Below are 25,398 nucleotides of genomic sequence, written 5' to 3'. Positions count from 1 at the left end.
GTCATTACTTGCTCAGTATTAACAAAGAATACCAGCGTTGTGTTGAAATGAGGCACATAGCAATCAGGGTTTTGACAGGAAGGTGGCGATGTCTTGTACAACGTTCAGTGGACGTGAAAGGATGTGTTTGATGGTCCATGAGTTCTGACATCTAAATGCATTAACAAAGGTGATGTGTTGTTGCAATGACTCTTTCAGTAGATTGCATCACTTTCATTAGCCATCTGAAGAGGGGACAAACAACAGTTATCCTTTCATCTTTGGACAGTGCAAAATGCCCATGAAGCACATACACCTGCACGTAAAGTCAAAACCAATCAAAAGCTTCCTGTTCTGCTAAACCCCCACAGGCCAGCAGCCCCCGTCTTCCTCCACTCTACAGCACTGTGAACCATCACCCAGTAACATCAGCTGCCAGACACTTCCTATCAGGATCGGTTTGCGTGCCTTTTAATCCGCCCTCTAAAGAAGTCTTTTCTGTCAAAGCAGAAAAACGTGGCCCCAATACTAAAAGTAGAAAAAGAAGAGAAAGCTATGGTGGAGGGATCTAGCATGAGGGTCTGACAGAGCAGACTACCCAACTGGCCCCCACTGCCTGTGTTGGGCTGCAGCCCAGGCAGTTTCTTTTTCTCTCTCTGGTTGTAGAGTTGGGAAGTATCCTGCACACCGACACATAACGGAGGATGGAAAGGATTCAGACCACTCTGGTATAAGCATGGGTCAGTATGAGATTCTTGTGGTTTAATGACCTTAAGTAAAAATACCATGGTATCATGGTATTAACATAGAAATTTTAAATAATTAAAACCAAAACAAACCATGACCTACGTGATACACAGACTTAAGAAGAAATGTTGAAGTAAACAGTTTTTAAATATTAGTCTCTAGTAAACATGCTTCTTGTGCTTTGAGTGCCTTGTTGCTGAAAAGCGCTATATAAATAAACTTGACTTGACTTGACTTGTGCAGAATATTATAGCGAGAGTGGGAGTATAATACGCTGCTATTAGCTGGTATCTGTTTCGGTAAGCAGTATGCTGCTTTACAGACATGCCACTCATAGCTTGCCAACTGCACTTTTAAAAACAGCATTACCATAAGAGTAGTTGGTGGTGCTTCTTTAGTTTCCATCCCATGAATTTCCTTGTTTTTAGTGACCACAGATATTTTGAAACAGCCAAATTTCTCTTGTAAGCGAGGTTAAAGTGATGTAACCTTCTTTCTGCCAGTTAACTGACAGCAACAGGTAGGGAAGGGGCGATGGTGTGCTATTCTATATTTATATAGCTGACTAAATAACCCTGGTCATTTTTCATGGAATTTTATGGAGACCAATTTAACCTGTAGGAACAGCTTTAAGATATATTACCAGTAACCAGCCCATTTCTTTACTGATTACAGAAGAGGAAGAGCTCCAATTATTTTCAAAATATTTTATATTTTAACTTTTAATTTTTTTCAGGAGCAACACAGCAGGTTGTGACAGGCTAGTGGATTAATATAGTTGTGCATGAGGGCAAGCTTGATGCTTCTACAAAGATCTACCTATGTAGGTCTTTAAGAAAACGTTTATGGGCCACCATAGCTCCTAAAACCAGATCTATGGACTCACATGTTTAGCAATATAGTATAAACTATTACCAACTGATTTAGTATACCTTGCTAATAGTGGATTCATCACTTTTTTGCCTTCTAAACTGTCTTAATCATTTGTAGCATAGATTCAACAAGGTGTCCGAAACCATCTTAACATATTTCAGTCCATATTGACATACTGGCATCATGCAATTTCTACTGATATGTTAGGTACACATTCAGAGTGTAAATCTTCACTTTCATCCCACCCTGAATGTGCTCTATTGGGTTGAGGACTAGTGACTGTGGAGGCCTTCAGAATGCATGGAACTCATGTTAAAGAAACTATCTTGACATGATTCAGGGTTTGGGACAGGGAACATTACCATGTGTGATGTAGCGATCACAAGAGTGGTATACTGCAGTCATTAATGTTTGCACGTGGTCAGCAACAATACTGACATAGGCTGTGGAATCTACAATTTTTAGTGGATGGTTCAAGGGAGCCAAAAGTGTGCCAAGAAAATATCCCCCACATCATTATACCAATTGTCCAATTTTGATGCGTCTGTTGGAATTATAGTTTCAGTTTTCTGCTTTTAGATAGCAGGAGTGGCATCTGCTGTGGTCTCCTACTCCTGTAGCCCATTTGATCCAAGGTTTGACTTGTTTTGTGTTCGAAAATGGTATTCTGTATATTGAGTGACATTTGAGCTAGTGCTGCCTTTCTGTAATCTCCATCCATCCATCTCCAGCTCTGACATCAACAAGAAATCTTTTCCCACATTACCGCCTCTCGCTGGATATTTTCTCGTTTTCAGTAGAATGCTAGATTTCTGTGGGTCAAAATCTGAAACCAACCACCATGTTTCAACAAAAGACATTTATCATGTAAAGTGTACTTTAACCCTTCAATACATTTTGCTGTGTAGTCTGTAGGATTGCCGAAAAGTTGAATTTAGCCTCTCCAGGTGTTGCATAAATATCTTCATATTGTGTTTGGGTCATAGTTTTAAGTCCGTTCAGTTTTCTCCATACTCTATTACGTTTTGTTTTTTTAACTGTTATGCCACAGTATTTGCTGTGGAACAGCTGAACAAGGTCATTGACTTCCGGCTAAGCCATTCGTGTTCCTATTTCCCCACTTCAGGGATGAGTTCTTCAGCAAACCCCACCAGTATCAAGGATTTGCAGAAAGACTCCATCTGATTAGAGGGTCAATTCCTTCTGTCTGCCATAGTTTCCATGGACACGGCAAAACGGTAAGCTGCAAATAACGCTAAAATGACAACATCCTGCCACAACTTTATTTTAGACCTGAATTTATTGTGTGTGTATATGGCATCCTGACCATCGTTTGGATAGCAGTAGCATCACGCCTTTGCTTATGTTAGTGCTGTGTGCTGCTTTTAGCTCCTTGAGGACAGAACCATACTGTCTATTTTAAAAAGTATTATTACATAAACAGTTTTGCATTGTTTTTGCCGTTTATGTTTTGCTTCTGTGCCGCTAGATAACTGTATTTCTGCCATCAAACTATAAAAATGGCCGAACGGATTATTGTGGAACACTTTTTGACCTGGAGGGGAGCGTGGTGTGAAGCGCCTCAAAAACATTTAAAGAGACCGCACCAAAATAAGTTGCTCTCAGATGCACCTCAGAACAGGGTAAAAGAGGAGCCTGTGGAGCTACAATAACAAGAAATTAAGACCAAAGGATTGCAGCTCCTATTATATAGACCACAACTAAATTATTTAAATGTGAAAAGAAAGGATTTAAAAGCATATGTCCCATATAAATCACCTTTCTTTCCCATTCTGGTGCTCCGTTTAAACTTAAGCAAGTCATCTTTACCACACCTATGCCTAAAGGTACTGAGTTGGTGTCATGTGATTGACTGTTACTAGTTGTATAAGTCTATTTTGTCCATTTAATTTCTTGAGGAAATTCTGTTTCCAATCAATCTTTAACCAAAGTGGCTTTTAGAGTACTCTTTATCAGAATACTTGGATTGAAAGGAAGAGCTAATTGGAGCAATTAGTGAATAAAAACTTCGGCTTCTGATTTAGGTGTTAATTCAACAAATCAATGGTAATTCTACATAGTGTTTCACAAAAAAACAGATCAGAACATTGATCAAAGTTGTAAAACTGATTAGAGCAGCTTTAAACTGAACAAAGGAGGCTAATAGTTTGATTGATTGGCTCACATTAGCCACACAAAACAACAACTTTCTCATTGGAAAACACTGCCAGACATATGTTCCTCTGTGGCCTCACAGCCCTGAAATGTAGAATGGATTGCTGAGAGCCATTATTATTGTCCCTTCATTATTTTGCCGCTGGCATGAGGTTTGACCATACAGGTCATTCTCAAAATATTAGCATATTGTGATAAAGTTCATTATTTTCCATAATGTCTTGATGAAAATTTTACATTCATATATTTTAGATGCATTGCACACTAACTGAAATTTTTCAGGTCTTTTATTGTCTTAATACAGATGATTTTGGCATACAGCTCATGAAAACCCAAAATTCCTATCTCACAAAATTAGCATATTTCATCCGACCAATAAAAGAAAAGTGTTTTTAATACAAAAAACGTCAACCTTCAAATAATCATGTACAGTTATGCACTCAATACTTGGTCGGGAATCCTTTGGCAGGAATGACTGCTTCAATGCGGCGTGGCATGGAGGCAATCAGCCTGTGGCACTGCTGAGGTCTTATGGAGGCCCAGGATGCTTCGATAGCGGCCTTTAGCTCATCCAGAGTGTTGGGTCTTGAGTCTCTCAACGTTCTCTTCACAATATCCCACAGATTCTCTATGGGGTTCAGGTCAGGAGAGTTGGCAGGCCAATTCAGCACAGTGATACCATGGTCAGTAAACCATTTACCAGTGGTTTTGGCACTGTGAGCAGGTGCCAGGTCATGCTGAAAAATGAAATCTTCATCTCCATAAAGCTTTTCAGCAGATGGAAGCATGAAGTGCTCCAGAATCTCCTGACAGCTAGCTGCATTGACCCTGCCCTTGATAAAACACAGTGGACCAACAGCAGCAGCTGACACGGCACCCCAGACCATCACTGACTGTGGGTACTTGACACTGGACTTCTGGCATTTCCTTCTCCCCAGTCTTCCTCCAGTCTCTGGCACCTTGATTTCCGAATGACATGCAGAATTTGCTTTCATCCGAAAAAAGTACTTTGGACCACTGAGCAACAGTCCAGTGCTGCTTCTCTGTAGCCCAGGTCAGGCGCTTCTGCCGCTGTTTCTGGTTAAAAAGTGGCTTGACCTGGGGAATGCAGCACCTGTAGCCCATTTCCTGCACACGCCTGTGCACGGTGGCTCTGGATGTTTCTACTCCAGACTCAGTCCACTGCTTCCGCAGGTCCCCCAAGGTCTGGAATCGGCCCTTCTCCACAATCTTCCTCAGGGTCCGGTCACCTCTTCTCGTTGTGCAGCGTTTTCTGCCACACTTTTTCCTTCCCACAGACTTCCCACTGAGGTGCCATGATACAGCACTCTGGGAACAGCCTATTCGTTCAGAAATTTCTTTCTGTGTCTTACCTTCTTGCTTGATGGTGTCAATAGTGGACTTCTGGACAGCAGTCAGGTCGGCAGTCTTACCCATGATTGGGGTTTTGAGTGATGAACCAGGCTGGGAGTTTTAAAGGCCTCAGGAATCTTTTACAGGTGTTTAGAGTTAACTCGTTCATTCAGATGATTAGGTTCATAGCTCGTTTAGAGACCCTTTTAATGATATGCTAATTTTGTGAGATAGGAATTTTGGGTTTTCATGAGCTGTATGCCAAAATCATCCGTATTAAGACAATAAAAGACCTGAAATATTTCAGTTAGTGTGCAATGAATCTAAAATATATGAATGTTAAATTTCCATCATTACATTATGGAAAATAATTAACTTTATCACAATATGCTAATATTTTGAGAAGGACCTGTATGTTATCTCACTTTTTAACTCTTACAGGAGCCAATGAAACTCAGCCCAGAGCACTACATCATCTTCTCTGATTACTAATTTAACCCCGTTTTCCTCTAAACTCATCTGTGCTACAGTAATTATATCCAACTTTATTCAATGGATTGTCTACACACTTTTGCATTTTACATCTAGTGGGATTAATCCTGTGTGGGATTAGACCTGGTGATCATGTGTTTATCCTTTACCCAAATGGTGTAACCATTCTGAAGCCTAACTCTTACAACAGAACTGCATTGTAAATCTCTATTTGAACACAAGAGACATTGTCACTGCAGACAAGCTGCCAGCTAATGATTGTAAACAGCAGCAGTAAGGACCATCACTGATTTGTATTAGACAGTCTGGAACTCCTGCGGAGTCCAAAGCAGAAAAATGTGACCAGGGCAGCCGTGGACCACAGCTCAGCCTTTTCTCGGAACTTATGAACACACTGTCTGTCCATCACTCCTCCACTCCTCTCGGTTCAGTCAGTTTCAGACCAGGATGTACACAGATGTGCCAAGGCCCCTCAGTGCCTCATTCAACAGATTGGTTCAGAAGTGAGCTGGGCAAATGAACAAAATGTCACCATGGTAAATATACCATCATATAAGAAAAAGTAACCCTTTACATTTAATTCTTTAAATGGCAACACATTCAGCAGAGGAAAACTTTAAAATTTTTGCTGCAAAACAAACAAGATGGGGTAGAAGTACAGATTAACAAAAGGTTGTTCTGGCAACTTTGAAGCGCGTGTTGCTAAATGTACTTTAGCATGCTCAAATATAAATGCTTTAATCTATACTGACTAATCTATGCATTGATTAACATCTGATTATACTTTTGAGCTGGATTAGGTGGATTTAAGTGTCAAATTAACATCAACATCAATAGTAAAACAAAACATGGGTAATATCATGTTTCTGTGTGTATCACTCAAACACAAAGCTGAACTAATGTAGTCAGATTTCTTTAATAATAACAATAAAGAAAACTTACCAAAATGCTCTTGCTCATAGAGATCAAACAGGAATCACAAAAAGTGGGCAATGAACAACAATGAGTTTAAATACAGAGGAAGGGAAGAAACATGAACAATGAACCAGAGGAGCTAATCAGATGAAATGTGGAGCAGCTGTGGCAGAGGGACTGCAGAACAATTAGAGGAGGGAAGCTAATTCACACAGATGAGCAGGAACACTGAGAAATCCAAGAAAGTATCTAACAAAAATTTAACAGGAAGATAATTCCAGATGTATAACGAACACTAAGACACAAAAGAAAGGAAAACACCTAACAAAATGAGCACAGAAAAATTAACATAAGAAACCAAGACCTGAAGAACAAAATGAACAGCAAAGAAATGTTCAAAACACATACCCACAACAAAATCAAAATCCAAACATCACAGAATCGTGACAAGTAATAAATATCAAGTAGGATTAGCTAAATATTATTTAAAATTAGGCGATGAGCCCCAGCAGAAATTGTAGCTATTGTCAGGTTAGGGTGAGTTGCCACAAGTGGAGAGGTTTAAGTGTCTTCGGTTTTGATTTTGAGTAGGCGTAGGCGTAGAACTGATTGAGGAGAATGATGAGTGGTTTGAGAGAGCGTTTTCATCAGTCTGTTGTTAAAAGTGAAAAGAGATGAAATACAAGTTGCGGGTAATGTCCAAAAGAATGAGATTGCTAATACAAGCAACTGTAATGGGGTTTCTCGGTGGCTAACTCATCCTTAAAGGTAGGATAAGGACCTTAGCTATTCAGGATGGCAGAGTAGATTCCAAAGCCAGTTGGTTTAGGCATCTTGTCTACTGGACACCTTCTTTGGGAGGTTCCGCTAAGAGGAGGCCTTAGGGAAGGCCCAGGACTCAGTAGAGAAATTTTGTCTGAAGGTTGAGTTGGGAACACCTCTGAGTCTTTCTAAATGAGATGTAGCATGGGAGACAGATGTTCAGTACTGCTATAGTAGGTCAACACCTTCAACTAATTGTATTCCTTAAGTAATTTTTTAACCAATTTGGCTGTGTGGTAGGGTGTAGAAAACTGAAAGTGTGTACAAGGGGAATGCTTTTTTCTATTAAGGGGTTCAATTAGCAACACATTTTAGGTGCATACATCTAAAAGACATCAGCATCTCAGTCTTAGTATCCTTCCTCCTATTACACATTCTTGTGACATAATTTGCCAAGGTCAGTACTGATCAGGGTAAGTACTGATCAAGAACCCTGCCATCTACGAGTGCATCTTAAAATAAGTAATATGAATTAATTTAACAGACAGTCGAGTTTTTATTTTATTTGTTTTAATTTGGTTGATTATGGCATATGGCTAATGCAAACAACAAAATTCAGTTTTCAGAAAATTTGAAGATTACATAAGTGTAGCGAGTATGTTATTCGTTTACATAAAATATTCCAATAACAACCTTAATCTATCTCACTATCACTGGGCTAGGTATCAGAAGATTTAGGTAAGTCTCTGTAAGAGAGGGTATTTAAGAATAAACACAGAACCATAGAATGAAAATATGTTTACCATTAACTATGTATTAAAATTTTGTACAAAAACCATCATGAATGATTTATAGACAAACACTGAATGGGCATTCAATTGAAATATATACAGTGAAACATTGCAAACAACAGACCGACTATGAAATGAATTATTGTTTTTTTGTGCAAATTATCAATTTACACTTTCCTCAATACCCAAGGTTAAGGATTTTATAGTTCTAAACAGTCCCTTAATAAATGCATTTGTAGAAGGCAAAAGTCAATAATTCATGTTGAACATGATGATGTCTTTAAACGTTGGTTGAATCCAACTTTAGGAACATATAGATTTGAAACTGTCCCAAAACCAAGGGAGATAAGATCAAACTAGTTGCAGAAGCCTCCTACCAATCTAGGGAAAGACTGCTGACTTAACAGGTGTCAATTGAACCCTCAACAAGGAGGGTAAGCCACAAAAGGTCATTGCTAGAATAAGCTGGCTGTTCACAGAATATTGAATCCAAGCATAGTAAATGAGAGTTGAGTGGACGGGAAAGGTGTGGTGCAAAAAAAGGGATAACCTCAGCCTTGAGAGGATTGTGAACCAAAGCCCATTAAAAAGTTTGGGCATGATTCACAAGGCATGGACTGTGGTCACCTAAACCCTGCAAAGTATCTATGGAGTATTGTCAAGAAAAAAAAGAACTGTGTGTCCCACACAGTTCTTTTTTTTCATGACAAGCAATAACTGCAGTGACAGCAAACCGAGGGGCTATATTATCCAGTCTCTATCTAAAAGGACAGCCAAGTGTCCTGATTAATGAGACCAGATGATCCCTTCAAGCTGGAGAATTTGCTAAGACCCCACAAGTCTCCACTTCTTGAGTGTCCTTGAGCTTTTCAAAGAGATCTGCGTGCTCCAGGGATGCTCCTGTAAAGCAGACCCTGACCTCTAATCTCCAAGAGGTGGGAGGAAACTGAATTTCCCCAGGGATCAACAAAGAATTACATTATCATTATTATCCCCTCCAAAATAAATAAATGAAATATTTAGTGGATGGAGTCTGATATCAGAGGAAGTGTTTACCATTTCCCTATTTACCTTTTGCCAAATATAAAAATAGCATACATCGCCTATGCTATTTAACAGCATGTATGGAATTTAACACTATTGAAAAGAATAATAGAGTAAGACATTTATTAAAGATATTTTTTCTTAAAAACTCTGTAACTTTCCTTGCGGACATATTTAACCTGGTTTGCTACAGAAGGAATAAGCCAAGATGTTCTCTTACTTTCTCTTAACTGATAAAAAAATGTACCTTATGGTATTAGTATATCATGCTTTGCTGTGCTTTTCAGTGCACAGCAGTTCTTTGTGCTGCACACAAAATGTGCTGCTCTTCTGGAAAAAAGCTCAAGCTTCTCGCTATTGAAGCAGCCGCCAAGTGGAGCAGCATGTAGGCTGTCCTTTAATCACACAGTGGGAGTTCAAGCTCATGCAACAACAAACATTCACCCCACTCAGAAGTCCCACATCAGAATACTGCATGTGTGTCAGCTACAGGGCTGTTTCATGTCTATTAGTATCAAGTATGAACTGAAAATTTTTTCCTCAAAGAAAACCAGTTACAACGCATTTCATTAAAACCTTGGCTCTTAAATCAAATACTTTCTACTGTTCACTCTACCGCATTGATTGTCCACAACAGTTCTGCAGCTTTGTACTTTTTGAATATCTGGCACCAGTTTTTACTGCGTTAATTTAATCTTATTTTGCTCGTGTCTGCAAATCTGTGGATTTGCTTTTGTGGCTATAACTGCTGCAGTAAAAGAAAATTAATCATCCAATTTGGAGTTGAACTTTGGGTTTTATACTCTCAGTTTTGGAATGCTCTAGCTCTTTCTGCTCCAGAAACAAAAAAGTTTTGAAATATATTTTGTTTTATTTTGTGTTTATTTATGTGCTCAGTTGAAGGTTCTAGAAGTATCAGATTAAACTTAATTAAATATTGTGATGACTTACTTTTTTAGGGGTATAACAGAATTGCCTGCCCTGAGATCTTGCAATATAAAATAAGCACAACATTTTCCTTTCCAGTGTCTATCATTATACCGTTTTATCTTCTGAAGTACCTATATGCTTTTATTATGAGCCCAGCTGTGAAGATTAGCACTAATGTTGATACCCTGTATCTACATTTGAGGCTCTGTGTCGCGGGAGGATTTTGGGTCGGACCAAAGTGCAGACAAGAGCTCGGTAAGCGTATCTTAGTAACTTCCTTGTTTATTCACAAAGTCCAAAAACGTAACAAAAACACTGCAGGGATGAAACAAAGACAAGATCAAAAACTTGCGCGAACCTGCAGGTACTCATGGCAAGGCATAGCATAGACAAAACGTAGCATAGTCGAAGCATAGTATTACAAAGCGAAGCATAAACAAAGCATAGACGTGGTAGGGAACGGGGTAGTAACAGAAGAGTGAAAGTACTAAACAAACAACAGAAAACACAAACTAAGCAAGAGAATAAATCAGAGGAGGAAATAAAGAACTAGAATAACTATGAACTAAAGTAAACAAAGAAACTAGAAGAGAACATAGAAACAACAACCTAAGAAATAAACAAAGAGCCATAAGGAGAATTTAAATTACAAAATAAACCATCACAAGAACCCACAAAGTCCAAAATGTCACTCCATGACATAACCCCCCCCCCCCCCCCCCCCCCCCCCCCCCCCCCCCCTCAAGGTCGGATTCCAGACGACCTCTGGGAACTAACAAAAGTTAAAAGTAAAACAACCCACCCAGAGTGGGCGGAGGGAGGCCAAAGGAGGTGGGCCAGAGTCCAAAACAAAAGTAACTCCCAATAAACAAAACAGAATCCATAATCTCCAGAGGCGAGAACTAAAATCCAGGAGGCCGATGATCAGGGGGCCTGCGACAACGAAGCCAACGGCGAAGTAGCTGATGATCCGGAGGCCTGCGACGACGAAGCCAGCGACGAAGGAGCTGATGATCCGGAGGTCGGCAGCGACTAAGTAGCCAGCGAAGTGGTCGATGGTCTGGAGACCTGCAGCGATGGAGATGCAGGCGTCTAGGAGGCCGGCGGCGACGCCAGCAATGAAGGAGCCGATGTTTTGGAGGTCTGCGGCGCAGATGCAGGCGCCACGGAGGTCTGCGGCGAGGATGCAGGCTGCCTGGAGTCTGGCAGCGGAGATGCCAGGCAAACCCACAAAGCGAGGAGTCAGGGAGTGTATGACGTGGCGAGATCCTTTGAGACTTAAACCTGGCATCCAACTTGGACCCAGGCACAAACCCTGAAGACTTGGCCCTGGCGTCCGGTTCGGACCCAGGCTTAGAGTAGTCAGGAGTACGGTCAGTCAAAAAGTCAGTCGTCACATAGTCGAGCTGTGGTGTGTCAGGCAAAGAGTCAGGCTCTGGTGCGTCAGGCAAAGAGTCAGGCTCTGGTGCGTCAGGCAAAGAGTCAGGCTCTGGTGCGTCAGGCAAAGAGTCAGGCTGCAGTGCGTCAGGCAAAGAGTCAGGCTGCAGTGCGTCAGGCAAAGAGTCAGGCTGCAGTGCGTCAGGCAAAGAGTCAAGGGTGCCTGGAACATAGTCAGTCATATTTCCAGTAGCACCCCCCAGAGGAAACTGAGCAGGTGCTCTGGACCAGGTCGTGAAGGCAGCCCGACCACGGGCTCCTCCGTGTCATGACGAGGCTCTGTAGACCCGGCGGCGGCCGGCTGAGGCTCTGTAGACGCGGCGGCGGCCGGCTGAAGCTCTGTAGAGTTGGCGGCGGCCGGCTGAGGCTCTGTAGGCTTGGCTGCATGCTGTGAGTCCAGCGGCTTGGCTGCATGCTGTGAGTCCAGCGGCTTGGCTAAGTACTGAGTCCAGCGGCTTGGCTAAGTACTGTGAGTCCAGAGGCTTGGCTGCCTTAACGGCCACGGGAAGAGGGTCGAAGGGACCTCCAGCGGAGAGTGGAGCTGGAGCGTCTAGCCATCCCACAGCAAGAAACTCATCCTGAAGTAAAGAGTGCACTAGATCCAGATCCTCTGGGTGATCCATTAGATGGAGCACGAATTTACAACATCGATTTCTCATCAGTTTCCTCTTCAAGCAGCGAGAACGACGTCGCTTGGAGGAGGATCGTGCTGGTGAGCAGCGGTTCCGACCTGGCTCGAAATCCACATCAGCCCAGTCGGCCTCACCGAAGCATTCTTACATCTCCTCCAGCAATAAAGGTGAGGGTGAAAGTTCCACCTCCTCACCGTACATAGTCCTTAGCGTCTCCACTTGCTGCTTTACATATATAGCTTCAGCTCTGTAACTTTATCCGCTTGGTCCTCATGGCTGGTTCCTAATGTCGCAGGAGGATTTTGGGTTGGACCAAAGTGCAGACAAGAGCTCGGTAAGCGCATCTTAGTAACTTCCTTGTTTATTCACAAAGTCCAAAAACGTAACAAAAACACTGCAGGGATGAAACAAAGACAAGATCAAAAACTTGTGCAAACCTGCAGGTACTCATGGCAAGGCATAGCATAGACAAAACGTAGCATAGTCGAAGCATAGTATTACAAAGCGAAGCATAAACAAAGCATAGACGTGGTAGGGAACGGGGTAGTAACAGAAGAGTGAAAGTACTAAACAAACAACAGAAAACACAAACTAAGCAAGAGAATAAATCAGAGGAGGAAATAAAGAACTAGAATAACTATGAACTAAAGTAAACAAAGAAACTAGAAGAGAACATAGAAACAACAACCTAAGAAATAAACATAGAGCCATGAGGAGAATCTAAATTACAAAATAAACCATCACAAGAACCCACAAAGTCCAAAATGTCACTCCATGACACTCTGAATTTGAAATAAAAAAGAAAGTAGCTCTTGGTTTGCCTTGTTGTGTAGGGAGGGTTGATGATTAAATTCAGTTAAATTCAGACAGGTTCTGGTTAATCTAGCTACTGCCCAAACTTAAAAAAAAGGTTTGGTTAACCTGGTACATGCAGGACAACTCTGTGCCTTTCTTTTCTTATTTGCTTTGTTGAAGTTAAATTTAGGTTAATAACATTCAAACAACAAAGATTGAATGCATTTACTGCCGTTTACAGTTTACATACTTAAGGTCAAGTTTATTGAATCATTTACCCTTGCCAATCATTTGTAAAAAGACTTAATTTGAAAAAACTTGATTTTTATGAACAAAACAAAGAATTGCCTCAAATACAGGGGTTGGACAATGAAACTGAAACACCTGTCATTTAGTGTGGGAGGTTTCAAGGCTAAAATGGACCAGCCTGGTAGCCAGTCTTCTTTGATTGCACATTGCACCAGCAAGAGCAGAGTGTGACGGTTCAATTAGCAGGGTAAGAGCACAGTTTTGCTCAAAATATTGAAATGCACACAACATTATGGGTGACATACCAGAGTTCAAAAGAGGACAAATTGTTGGTGCACGTCTTGCTGGCACATCTTTGACCAAGACAGCAAGTCTTTGTGATGTATCAAGAGCCACGGAATACACACAGCATACCACCAAGAAGGACAAACCACATCCAACAGGATTAACTGTGGATGCAAGAGGAAGCTGTCTGAAAGGGATGTTCGGGTGCTAACCCGGATTGTATCCAAAAAACATAAAACCATGGCTGCCCAAATCACGGCAGAATTAAATGTGCACCTCAACTCTCCTGTTTCCACCAGAACTGTCCGTTGGGAGCTCCACAGGGTCAATATACATGGCCGGGCTGCTATAGCCAAACCTTTGGTCAATCATGCCACTGCCAAACGTCAGTTTCAATCGTGCAAGGAGTGCAAATCTTGGGCTGTGGACAATGTGAAACATGTATTGTTCTCTGATGAGTCCACCTTTACTGTTTTCCCCACATCCGGGAGAGTTACGGTGTGGAGAAGCCCCAAAGAAGCGTACCACCCAGACTGTTGCATGCCCAGAGTGAAGCATGGGGTTGGATCAGTGATGGTTTGGGCTGCCATATCATGGCATTCCCTTGGAACAATACTTGTGCTAGATGGGCGCGTCACTGCCAAGGACTACCGAACCATTCTTGAGGACCATGTGCATCCAGTGGTTCAAACATTGTATCCTGAAGGCGGTGCCGTGTATCAGGATGACAATGCACCAATACACACAGCAAGACTGGTGAAAGATTGGTTTGATGAACATGAAAGTGAAGTTGAACATCTCCCATGGTCTGCACAGTCACCAGATCTAAATATTATTGAGCCACTTTGGGGTGTTTTGGAGGAGCGAGTCAGGAAATGTTTTCCTCCACCAGTATCACATAGTGACCTGGCCACTACCCTGCAAGAAGAATGGCTTAAAATCCCTCTGACCACTGTGCAGGACTTGTATATGTCATTCCCAAGACGAATTGACGCTGTATTGGCCGCAAAAGGAGGCCCTACACCATACTGATAAATTATTGTGGTCTAAAACCAGGTGTTTCAGTTTCATTGTCCAACCCCTGTAACTCTTTAACATTTAGAGCAGGTTTGCCCCTACTTGAGTTTAAATTAAACATAATGGCATGATTTGTAGGTATTTTAGTTTTTTGTTTTGGATCTTACTCATGTTTTTTTATGTTTTCCAGGTGGCCCTTTGGTTCTTTTTTGTTTAGTTTCCTATTCATTTCGTTCATGGGGCAAGAATTTTCCTCTGCTTTTATTGTGTATCTCTGCTTAGTTCTTATCATGTTTTGTTTCCATTGCTAGCCACTTTCACCTTATCCAGCTTCATTTGTTCCACTGCTTCCACCTGTGTCATGCTCCATCTATACTCTTTTGTCCTTGCTGGAGAAGGCTGTCCCCAACTGTTTTGCTCATGCCATGTTCATTCCCTGCATCCTCTTGCTTGCATCTGCTACCTCCTGCCCAATATTACTTTTAATTTTTGTATTATTTATTAAACCTTTTTTAATTGCCACGCTGCCTCTGCTTGCTTGTGTGCACTTGGGTCCGCTCCAACAACCTAATCTTGACACATATAAGCAAACTCAGAAGTGATTATTTTTTCCGCAAACAACAATCTACCATTGTTATACCTTCGCTTTCATAGTTTATCATTAGTACAGTTATGTCCAGTAATCATATAAAGTATATTTTACCAGTAGCATCTTCCAGGTTGGGCAGTGAGATCTTTCTGTGCATCTAGGGTTGTGGCTTAGAGAGTCAGACAGGTGTTTCAGTTCTATTTGAAAGCTTCCTTTCTTCCTCAGGTGGCTTTTCAGTATTTAGAGGTCCATTAGAAACATAGGTTCCAGGTTTTTTTGTTTGTTTGTTTTTGTCCATTCATTTTGTTTCTTTTGTTTTTTACAACCCATCTCTTCCCATATTAGCTCCTGATTCATGAACCCAAGATGCTGGAGGTCACAAATCATGTCCTTAAAAGGATTGCTGTTTGGATGGAGAACTGAAGGAGGTTGTTCATTAGTTTGAGTTCAGGTTTTCATAAACATATTTCATCTCTGTGGTGCAGAAGTTGGTTTGTTCTACAGGAAGCAGGATGACTTCTCATCTAACATCCCTGTGAAGAATTATGACAAGAATTTTACTTGCAGGTTTTAGCTTCAGTTTCCCCCTTTATCCACGGTTGTATCTTGCACAGGTCTTACCATTGGAACTGGATAACTTGGCAATTTCTCTAGTTATACATATACTTTCAAAGTCAATTACATGGCTTTTGATTTGATCGTAGTTATTAAACAATGCAGTCAAGTTCAGTTTATTATTCAAATTGGTTAAAAAGTGTTCTATCCAAAACCTGAATCCTAATTCTGCCTAATGCCCATTGCAGCCTTGGGCCGGCTTTGGGTGTCAGTGCTTAAGATAGCATCTGCTTCACAGTTTCCCATTAGAGAAAAACTAAGGTTATTTTATAGATCTTTTTTTTTTTTTATGAGCCTGGACTACATCTGAATTGGACAAGCCAAATTACTACAATACAGGGACATGCCGGTCCAACATGGAACTGGCCAAAGCTGGGAAAATATCATCACAGACCAAACAGTTGGACATCAATTTAGGAGGCAATGGTCTAATTTTGGTGGAATTTTGGTTCAGCGTTGGAACCAAAGGTATATTAAAGCATCCACAAACATTGTGTCATGTTGCACTGGGCTGTAAACAGCACCCAAACCTAAATTGTAACCAGCGGAGGTTATTCTGCTGTCTAACGTGTCTATGAGTTGTGAGTCTGATGATCTACACTCACTATTTAGAATGAAAATCAGAAACTCTGGCAACTGTTTATATCAGTATCAGTCTACTTCTAATGCCACTACTTATGCCCTCTTGCACCGTTGTAGTCATACCAGCTGATTAAATTTCGAATTGCTGTCTTGCCATTGCAGGTTTAAAAAAGGTCATAATCTGACCATTCCGTCTGGTTTCCAAACTCAGAGCCTGTTTGTGTAGTTTAATGAAATGTGCTTGGTACACATAAAGGTCTCCTGCCAACCTTTATTCTAACACGCCCCTCAAAAACAATGCCTTGTCCACTGTACTCTGGAATCGGTGGAGGCTGGGGTTGGTGTGTGGCTGGATGCTGCTCACATATAGATGACAAAAGAGCCCTACCTTTGCAAAGACGCTTGATCAACCCAGTGGCTTTAACGCAGGTAAGAAAATAATGAGGGCAACCTTCAGAGGTTTGAGGTCAAGAAGTGTGTGGGTTTTTTGCTTTGACCAGCATGTGTGCTAAGAAGGATGGAAGAAAGAAAAAAAAGACAGACTCTTAATTATCTGCAGCAGTTATGGTTATCAGTTTGCCATATCATTTGCTGGCTTTAGGGAGAAAGCTATTCTCAGAAGTCTAAGGTTATTTTTGTCACTTTTTCTGCACAATGCACATTGTATTCATACCTCTTGAACAGTCGATACTTTATAGGCCACCTTTAGCTACAATTGCAGCTGCAAATCGTTTGGGATTAGCTTTGCACATCTAGAAAAAAACATTTTTGGCAATTTCTATGGAAGATGGTTCAAGCTCAGTCAGACTGAGTGGAGAGCATTTGTGAACATCACTTTTCAAGTGTTTGCACAAATTATAATTGACTTTAAGACTTTGACTTTCAGACTGCTGACGCCTTGAAAATAGATACATATCGGATTTAGTACCACATATGAAAGTGGCACAATTTGGATTGTTTTGGAATTGAAAAAATCTTATTGGCTTGTTCTAACTGACATGCAAAAGTCAGATATGAGTCGCATATGGGCAAAAAAAGTCAGATTTGGGCTGTATTTGACTGCAGTGTAAACATAGCGTTCTATGCCTTTGACAGGTTTTCTCCCAGTATTGCCCAGCATCCCCACAGCATGATGCTGCCACCACCTGGTTTCATGGTGGGTATGATGCATTCAAGGTGATGTGCAGTGTTACTCTTTATTTGCCTAAAGCAATCAATTTTGATCTCTTCAAACAAGATCAGTGTTCCATAAACTATAATCCTGATTTGTCTAATTTGTATGATAATTACCTATATGTATACATATGAGATGTGCTGTATTCAAATAAATAATCTATATTTGTTTCAGAATCTATTTTTATAGAATAAACACAAAAAATAAGTTTTGTATTTAATTATAAATCAATTCTGGCAGAAAGGGGTTTATTGTTGAAAATAAGTAAATGTCATCTTGGCTTTATTGAAATCCAAATAATTTTCAAAATGTTCCTTCTTCCATACTTCCATACACACCTAGAAAATATTTAAGTTAAATTCCATGCTTCTCCAGACTGTGTAGGAACCCTGCTGAGGTCAGAGCTCTGACAACGTGGAAGCGTATGTGGTGAAGCAAGTCATGTCAGCAACAGCGCTTCCGCTTGAAGGACATAAATTAGGTTCAAGAGTGAAAGTTGAAGGCTGTTACAACTTTCGCCCCATCATCAAAAACTGTCTGCCGCTCCCCCAGCTACAGTATATAACCAAGCAAGAAAGAGCTTCATTAGGCCAAAGCAAAAGTATAAAGTTAACTAACCTCAAACAGGTATCTGCGTATCAGCATTTTCTCCCTTACAGTCTCCAAGGAGCACTCTCTGGTGATTCGCTGTTCCATAGAATGCTTCCAAAATAGTGGCTCAGGGGGTGCAGCTATTCCCCAGACAGTGGAAAAGAAGACGCAGGGTTCTCTCTAGAGAGTGCAGCTGAAAAGAGGAAAAAGTTGTGTATGTGTGCCCCCCTCTTTTATTTTCCTAGTTTTTCTTTGATCTGATTTGATGTGAAATCACAAATTGGCCCCTAGCTGCTGCCCCCTGTGTACATAACAGAACTCATTAAAGAAATAAGAGTTATTAAAAAGTGATGGAGCGAGGGAGGACTCAGACAACAAAAAATGATTCGGGTTTATAAAGGAGACTTGCATCCGAAAAAAAGTGACACTGAGAGAGCTGTGACAACAGGAGTGCTGCTTGCTATTCCCTATCAGGGACTGGATTCTGCAAACACACACGAGTCTACAGAGGTCTTGGACATGCTCAGATATTTATTTTCCAACAGATTACAACATGGAATAGAACATCTTTCCCACTTGCTATCTTCATGTGCCCTACATATGGACCAAGGCCGTTCCACAGACAGTACACTAAGCAGCCAGCAATTCAGCTTGCTGCAGAGTGAACTCCATGTTGCTTCTTATATCCCAACAATCTGCAAAGAGTCCCTTAAGGTCTAGGCTAAAAATACGACATGCATTACTGCTCACTTTAGATAAAAGCATTTGTTAAATGACCGCACCATAATGACTCCACTCCTCGGGGGTAAGTCTCTTTGTGTGAAGCGGCAGCAGGAGATGGTTGGTACTTTGCTTTATCTGTGTTTATTTATAATTAATCTGCTGCGATTCAGAATGCATACATGAAGTCTGAGTCTCTGGGAGATTTGAGAGTAAATGTCAAGACGAAAGGGACGAGTGGATGGTGAAAACCTAACGAGGTGCAAGGACAGAGGAGAGATGGTTAGACAAAGAGAAAACAGACGGTCCTGGGGCAAAGGAGGAGATGAGAGCGTCCTTCCATGTTGATTGTCCGCCGGAAGCTACTGAATATCCACATGGGCAGAGATTGAGAAGAAACAGAAGGTGCTTCAATATTTATTTGCCTCCCTTCGCTTTTGTCCACAAAGGGTAAAAGAATCTAAGTGGCTGGCATCCACCAAGAGGGTCGTATATACAGTGCTGAGTAAAAGTATTTGCCTCCTTACAGATTTATTCTGTTTTTTTGTTTTTCATTAAATTCAAAAACGCATGAGAAAAAAAGCCATCAGCATCAATCAGTCTGGGAAGGTTTATAAAACGTTTTCTAAGCTTTTGAGACTAAAGAGAACCACAGTAAAAGCCATCATCAACAAATGGAAAAAACATGGAACAGTGATGTATTTTCCCAGAGGTGGTTGGCCAACTAAAAGTACCAGAATTGTGCATTAATGTCTCATCCAGGAAGCTTTTGGGGTTGTGAGACAGAATAAGAACTTTTTGGATGGTGTGTTTCCCATCACATCTGGTATAAAGGTACAACAAACATCGTGGTGGTAGTGTGATGTTCTGGGGACTTCTTTGCCACTTCAGAACCTGAAAGATTTGGTATAAGTCATCCTGAAATAGAATGTCCAGCCATAGGACTCAAGTCTAAGGACAAAGACCGATGGCAGGTTATGCAGCAGAACAATAAACCAACGTGCACCATTAAGTCCACCTCTGAATGGCCTAAAAGGATGCTATTCACAGCACTGCATCCACAAACAGAAAAGCTATTTGAAACATGTCTGTGGGGTCATATGTGTTGGAAAAGGTGTGGTTTGCTCTGTGGCTGCCTGACACTTTATAGCTGTGTGTAAAAGTGGAGCCGGTGCCCTAAGGGAGCTGCAGACAAAAAGGAAAAGAGGGGCCCTTTCTCCCCACCTCTTCGCAGACAAGTGAAATGGAGAAAATCAAGACGGAGGGAGGACGGATGACTCAGTGATGCCTGTTGGCATTTCTGTTCTCAAGCGAGTCATTGCGGAGAGCAACCAGCAATATCTGGGGAGACTATAACCTGTGGCCTGCAGCATCCCACCTGTGTGCCACAGCAGAAATAAAACCACCTCCCCTACTCAACTGCTCCTTTATGAACACCCCATCTGAACTAAAAAGAGAAATAAGGAAAACTAGGAAAGCATGACTCTTCTTTAAAAGAAAAAAAAAAAGACAGCCTAAAAGTAGAGCTCTATGAAAACTATTCACAATTCATTTTAAATATAACAATTAAAATGCATTTTACCCAGAGATTGCACTGGACTTTTTCATTGTCTGTCATTGTGACCCCCAGTCATAATCTTTTTTTACCTGTCACTTTATTTTATTAAAATGGTAATAAATAAACATTCAAGAGCATTTATTTTCATTCATTTTCATACATATTTAGTTTCTCTGCAGTGACAAAAACACTAACGGTGGTCCCAGTAACTACATATAAACAATGAAATTAAACGATTTCACTTAAAATATGAACAACCCACCTGCAGGGGCCTGAATACAGTCTCACAACTTCCTCCTGGTCCGCATGGATCAAATGTCTCGAGTGGAATTGCTGCAAAGACATTTGTCATGAGGCTTTGGACTTTGGCCTCAGTCGGACGACTTCTCATGGCTGTTTTGGAGGCTGAATCCATGCTTCACCGCCACACTGGACACTGGAATTACAAGGACCACTTCAGCCAAAGTTTTGAAATCAGGGAACATTTCTCCAATTGCAGTGATCAGAGGTTGACTGTCCGAACAACGTGTTTCCTGATCCGGCAAGCATGCTTCAGTGGGAGAAAACAGCTAATTAATGTGCCAACTTGTCACCAAGTGGTCAGGGGTGTGAATTACAATCTGTCAAAAAGTCAGATGGCCTTCAGATTTTTTGTCACAAGTTTAAAAAGATAGTCAATATGCGGTTAACACGACCCTTGATTGCACTATAGGTACTATAATGTGTTAATGTTAACTTTGAGGAATATTTCTTTTTAAAAGATCTTTGAACTTTTTCTTTGGCAGATTAAATTAAAATGAAACAAAGTTGCTACTGTTGATTGTGCAGTTGCTGTGTAACTATATATGTGTTATAGTTCAGGCTCTATGATTTTAAAGCTCCACAAGCCTGTTGTACTGTTCAGCAACAGGTAAATATAAACTACATATGTCCAGGAAAGACACACTAAAGAAATATTTGCCACATGTATCCACATAAAGAGGCTCTGAAAGTCTGGTTTCACTTTCTCAGAAAAATTTATTAACTTTCATTAACTTCTCTAAACCTGCATAGCGACAGAAAACTATGTGAGTTGTTGTTTTAACAAAGATTCTGATTTTCATTCAAATACATTTTTGCCACATATTCCACCTTACCTAAAAGGTCCCTGTTTAAAGCTGCAGTCGGGAATCTGAGGAAACGGTGGACTTAGCCTGAAAATTTGAACAAGCATACTTTGCTGGTGCTTCCCTGTCGGTCTCTGCTCTGCTACAGTCCTCCCTCCACAACTCCTCACATGCATGCACAGGCTAGTTAGCAGGGCCACCGATGACGCCAGACAGCTATGGCACATTCACTGGTAGGGATGATTAATCCACAATATACTTTACATTGACTATGACCTGCCCATACTTTGACTACAAACCTGGTCCTCAAATCATCAGCAAACCACCATTACCACAGCTGCAGCACACCAGTAATCTTTAGCTTGAATGACACTACGTGCTGTGCAGGGAGGGTTGTAAGCAGCGTGATTGACCTGCTAAGACACTCCTGTTGGCTCTGATTGGTTGTTTCTGACTGGGAGCGCTGTATTTCTGCAAACGGCAGTAGGACAATTGGGATGAGCCAGAGGAGCTTGATTGTTTCGCAAATCATCTGTTACATGTTGTACTGTCAGGAAATAGCGACAGTTTTATCAAAAATGTAAAACGTTATTTTTACAAAGTTACCTACTGCACCTTTAAGAATACCAAAGAATTCCAACTATTATTTATTGAACATGTTGAAGCAAGAATAACTTATCCACATAGTTAAACATTTAATACATACAATTGTTGGACATTAAAAGTTTCAATAGTGAGGGTTGACAGTCAAACATTGCCCAAGGCACCAAATTTAGTGCCGGCTCTGCTGGCATATCAGTCACACATAACATGCTTGCTTTGTGGTAGTAAAGAGGACCCGAAATTTCAGCCGGACACAACAGGTAAGATTCAAAAGATTTATTGAAATGTCTGGATGATGTTTGACTGGAAACCACCAGCGGCAGGCTCAGGAACCTCTGAGGGCAGACAGACAGGTTAGTGGCTGCGCAGGAAACTGAGAATAATGCTAGACTCAGAAATACATGTTCAGAATCCATGGGAGAATAAGGAAACTGAATTTTTGCTCCTCAGTGTGATGGTATGATGACAGCAGGACATCACACGGGTTCTCAGGTTTGCAAGCCCAGTGAATAGGCAGAGTGTAGTGGTCAGGGAACAGAAACTGGGTCAGAACTGGGGTAGCAGAATCCAAGGCAACAGGATCCAAGGGAGAGGCTTGAATCGTAGGTCAGGGCACAAAATCAATTTCATAAACGGGGAGGCAGATTCTGGCAGGCGGATCCGAGGGTTAGGCAGAGAGCAGTAGTCAGGAGGCAGAAGTAAGGTTGATTTCCAGAATTCAGAAGCCAGGGAGATATCTGACGTGAGCAAGGCAGAGCAGAGAAATCTGCCAGGTGAACAGGGGGAGCAGGGGAGGTGTAATTAGGGAGCTGGCATCATGACAGCACTTTGAGAAGTTCTTTGTCTTTGATTATTGTTTCATAACAATACAAACTGAGAATAAACATTCTTTTTCTAATTCACATTCAAACATTCACCTCACAGAGAGCAGCAGCAGCCAAGATGCGCCAGTGTCCACTCTGATATTCTCTAAAAAAACACTGTACCTACCATTTCCAGGTCTTCCTGAAACTTTCTGCAAGTGCTCCTTAACTCTTGGACAATTCTTTTAATAATTATTTTGACTCTTCTGTCACAAATCATATGAGGAATGCCTGGATGTAGCTGGTTTATGGTAAAATTATGTTCTTTCCACTTCCATATTATGATACAGTGGTACTCACTGGAACCTTCAGAAGTTTAGAAATGAAGCTGTAACCATTGGCATTATTGTGATTTGCAAACTTTTTGTGAAGGTCTCTTTGCTTTTACCAATCATACAACTGGTTGCAATACTTTAGCAATGAGAAATCTTTTTCTAGGCTGTTTGCCACTATCAAAGCAGCTGATATTGAATTGCACTTAGCTGCAGGGATTCTTTCTAAATACTAACATATTTCAGCCAGTTTTTTGGCTTTCTATGCTGTTTTGCACTTCCTTTCTTCGTGTGTTCAATACTTATCTCCTGTACCATTCCACTTCCTCACACATAATCTATGGACTAGTTGCCTTTAAATTCTTTGCAGATGTGGGTTACTTGGGTTGTCACTGAAGTCTGGAGAGAATTTGAAAATATATTAGACTATATTAGAAATACATTTATTAACCTGGTCAATTCTAAGTTTATCTGCTGTTTTCTGAAATGTTGTTTCTAGGCTAACATCTACCCTAAAAGAGACGAAAATATACTTAAAGTAATATTTTATTAACTTTTTTTATTTTAAGTTAAACCCATCCTCATCATACAGTGTAGTTGGGTTGCATTGAGGACACTTTACCTTCAACTTCTTACTAATTGGCGCAGGACATATTTGCAAAGACTGTGCTTGATGCTATCATGATCAGATACATTTTTAACTTTAACCAATACTAAACGTTTTAACCATTGCACTGTCCGTTACAGTCCACAGCTGGGCATTAGAAACATGTTTTCATATTTAGAAGTGTCATCTCAAACATGAATCCACTTTGTTACAGTGAGAGGTTCATCCTAGTGTTTACTTCATTGTTCACATCATGAATTTTGCCCTATCTCTTGGCAGAGGGTAACAGTAGTATTTTATTCGTTATTTCATGTTAGAATATACAGGGGTTGGACAATGAAACTGAAACACCTGTCATTTTAGTGTGGGAGGTTTCATGGCTAAATTGGACCAGCCTGGTAGCCAGTCTTCATTGATTGCACATTGCACCAGTAAGAGCAGAGTGTGAAGGTTCAATTAGCAAGGTAAGAGCACAGTTTTTCTCAAAACATTGAAATACACACAACATTATGGGTGACATACCAGAGTTCAAAAGAGGACAAATTGTTGGTGCACGTCTTGCTGGCGCATCTGTGACCAAGACAGCAAGTCTTTGTGATGTATCAAGAGCCACGGTATCCAGGGTAATGTCAGCATACCACCAAGAAGGACGAACCACATCCAACAGGATTAACTGTGGACGCAAGAGGAAGCTGTCTGAAAGGGATGTTCGGGTGATAACCTGGATTGTATCCAAAAAACATAAAACCACGGCTGCCCAAATCACGGCAGAATTAAATGTGCACCTCAACTCTCCTGTTTCTACCAGAACTGTCCGTCGGGAGCTCCACACGGTCAATATACATGGCCGGGCTGCTATAGCCAAACCTTTGGTCACTCATGCCAGTGCCAAACGTCGGTTCCAATGGTGCAAAGAGCGTAAATCTTGGGCTGTGGACAATGTGAAACATGTATTGTTCTTTGATGAGTCCACCTTTACTGTTTTTCCCACATCCGGGAGAGTTACGGTGTGGAGAAGCCCCAAAGAAGCGTACCACCCAGACTGTTGCATGCCCAGAGTGAAGCATGGGGGTGGATCAGTAATGGTTTGGGCTGCCATATCATGGCATTCCCTTGGCCTAATACTTGTGCTAGATGGGTGCGTGCGTCACTGCCAAGGACTACCGGACCATTCTTGAGGACCATGTGCATCCAGTGGTTCAAACATTGTATCCTGTAGTCGGTGCCGTGTATCAGGATGACAATGCACCAATACACACAGCAAGACTGGTGAAAGATGGAACATCTCCCATGGCCTGCACAGTCACCAGATCTAAATATTATTGAGCCACTTTGGGGTGTTTTGGAGGAGCGAGTCAGGAAACGTTTTCAACCACCACTATGATGTAGTGACCTGGCCACTATCCTGCAAGAAGAATGGCTTAAAATCCCTCTGACCACTGTGCAGGACATGTATATGTCATTCCCAAGACGAATTGATGCTGTATTGGCCGCAAAAGGAGGCCCTACACCATACTAATAAATTATTGTGGTCTAAAACCAGGTGTTTCAGTTTCATTATCCAACCTTTGTATATTGGATATAAACTGCATTTGTTTTGTTTGAAGTGTCTTATTTTCATAATTAGGAGATCAAACAGCAG

At 41.2% G+C, this 25,398-nt stretch overlaps 1 long non-coding RNA gene across 1 annotated transcript in view; it reads left to right on the top strand.

Moving 5' to 3' along the window:
- The first annotated feature begins 531 nt into the window (after positions 1-531).
- Positions 532-25,398, top strand: part of LOC124878963 — a 77,914-nt gene continuing 53,047 nt past the window's right edge. The window contains exons 1-2 of the long non-coding RNA XR_007040914.1: positions 532-719; positions 2,726-2,837. This is a non-coding gene — a long non-coding RNA (uncharacterized LOC124878963). The remainder of the gene's footprint in view (positions 720-2,725; positions 2,838-25,398) is intronic.

This window comes from Girardinichthys multiradiatus, chromosome 13 (assembly GCF_021462225.1).
Source record: "Girardinichthys multiradiatus isolate DD_20200921_A chromosome 13, DD_fGirMul_XY1, whole genome shotgun sequence".
NCBI classification, from domain to species: domain Eukaryota; kingdom Metazoa; phylum Chordata; class Actinopteri; order Cyprinodontiformes; family Goodeidae; genus Girardinichthys; species Girardinichthys multiradiatus.
Note: the sequence above shows the minus strand (reverse complement) of the source record. Positions and strands in the feature narration are given on the sequence as shown.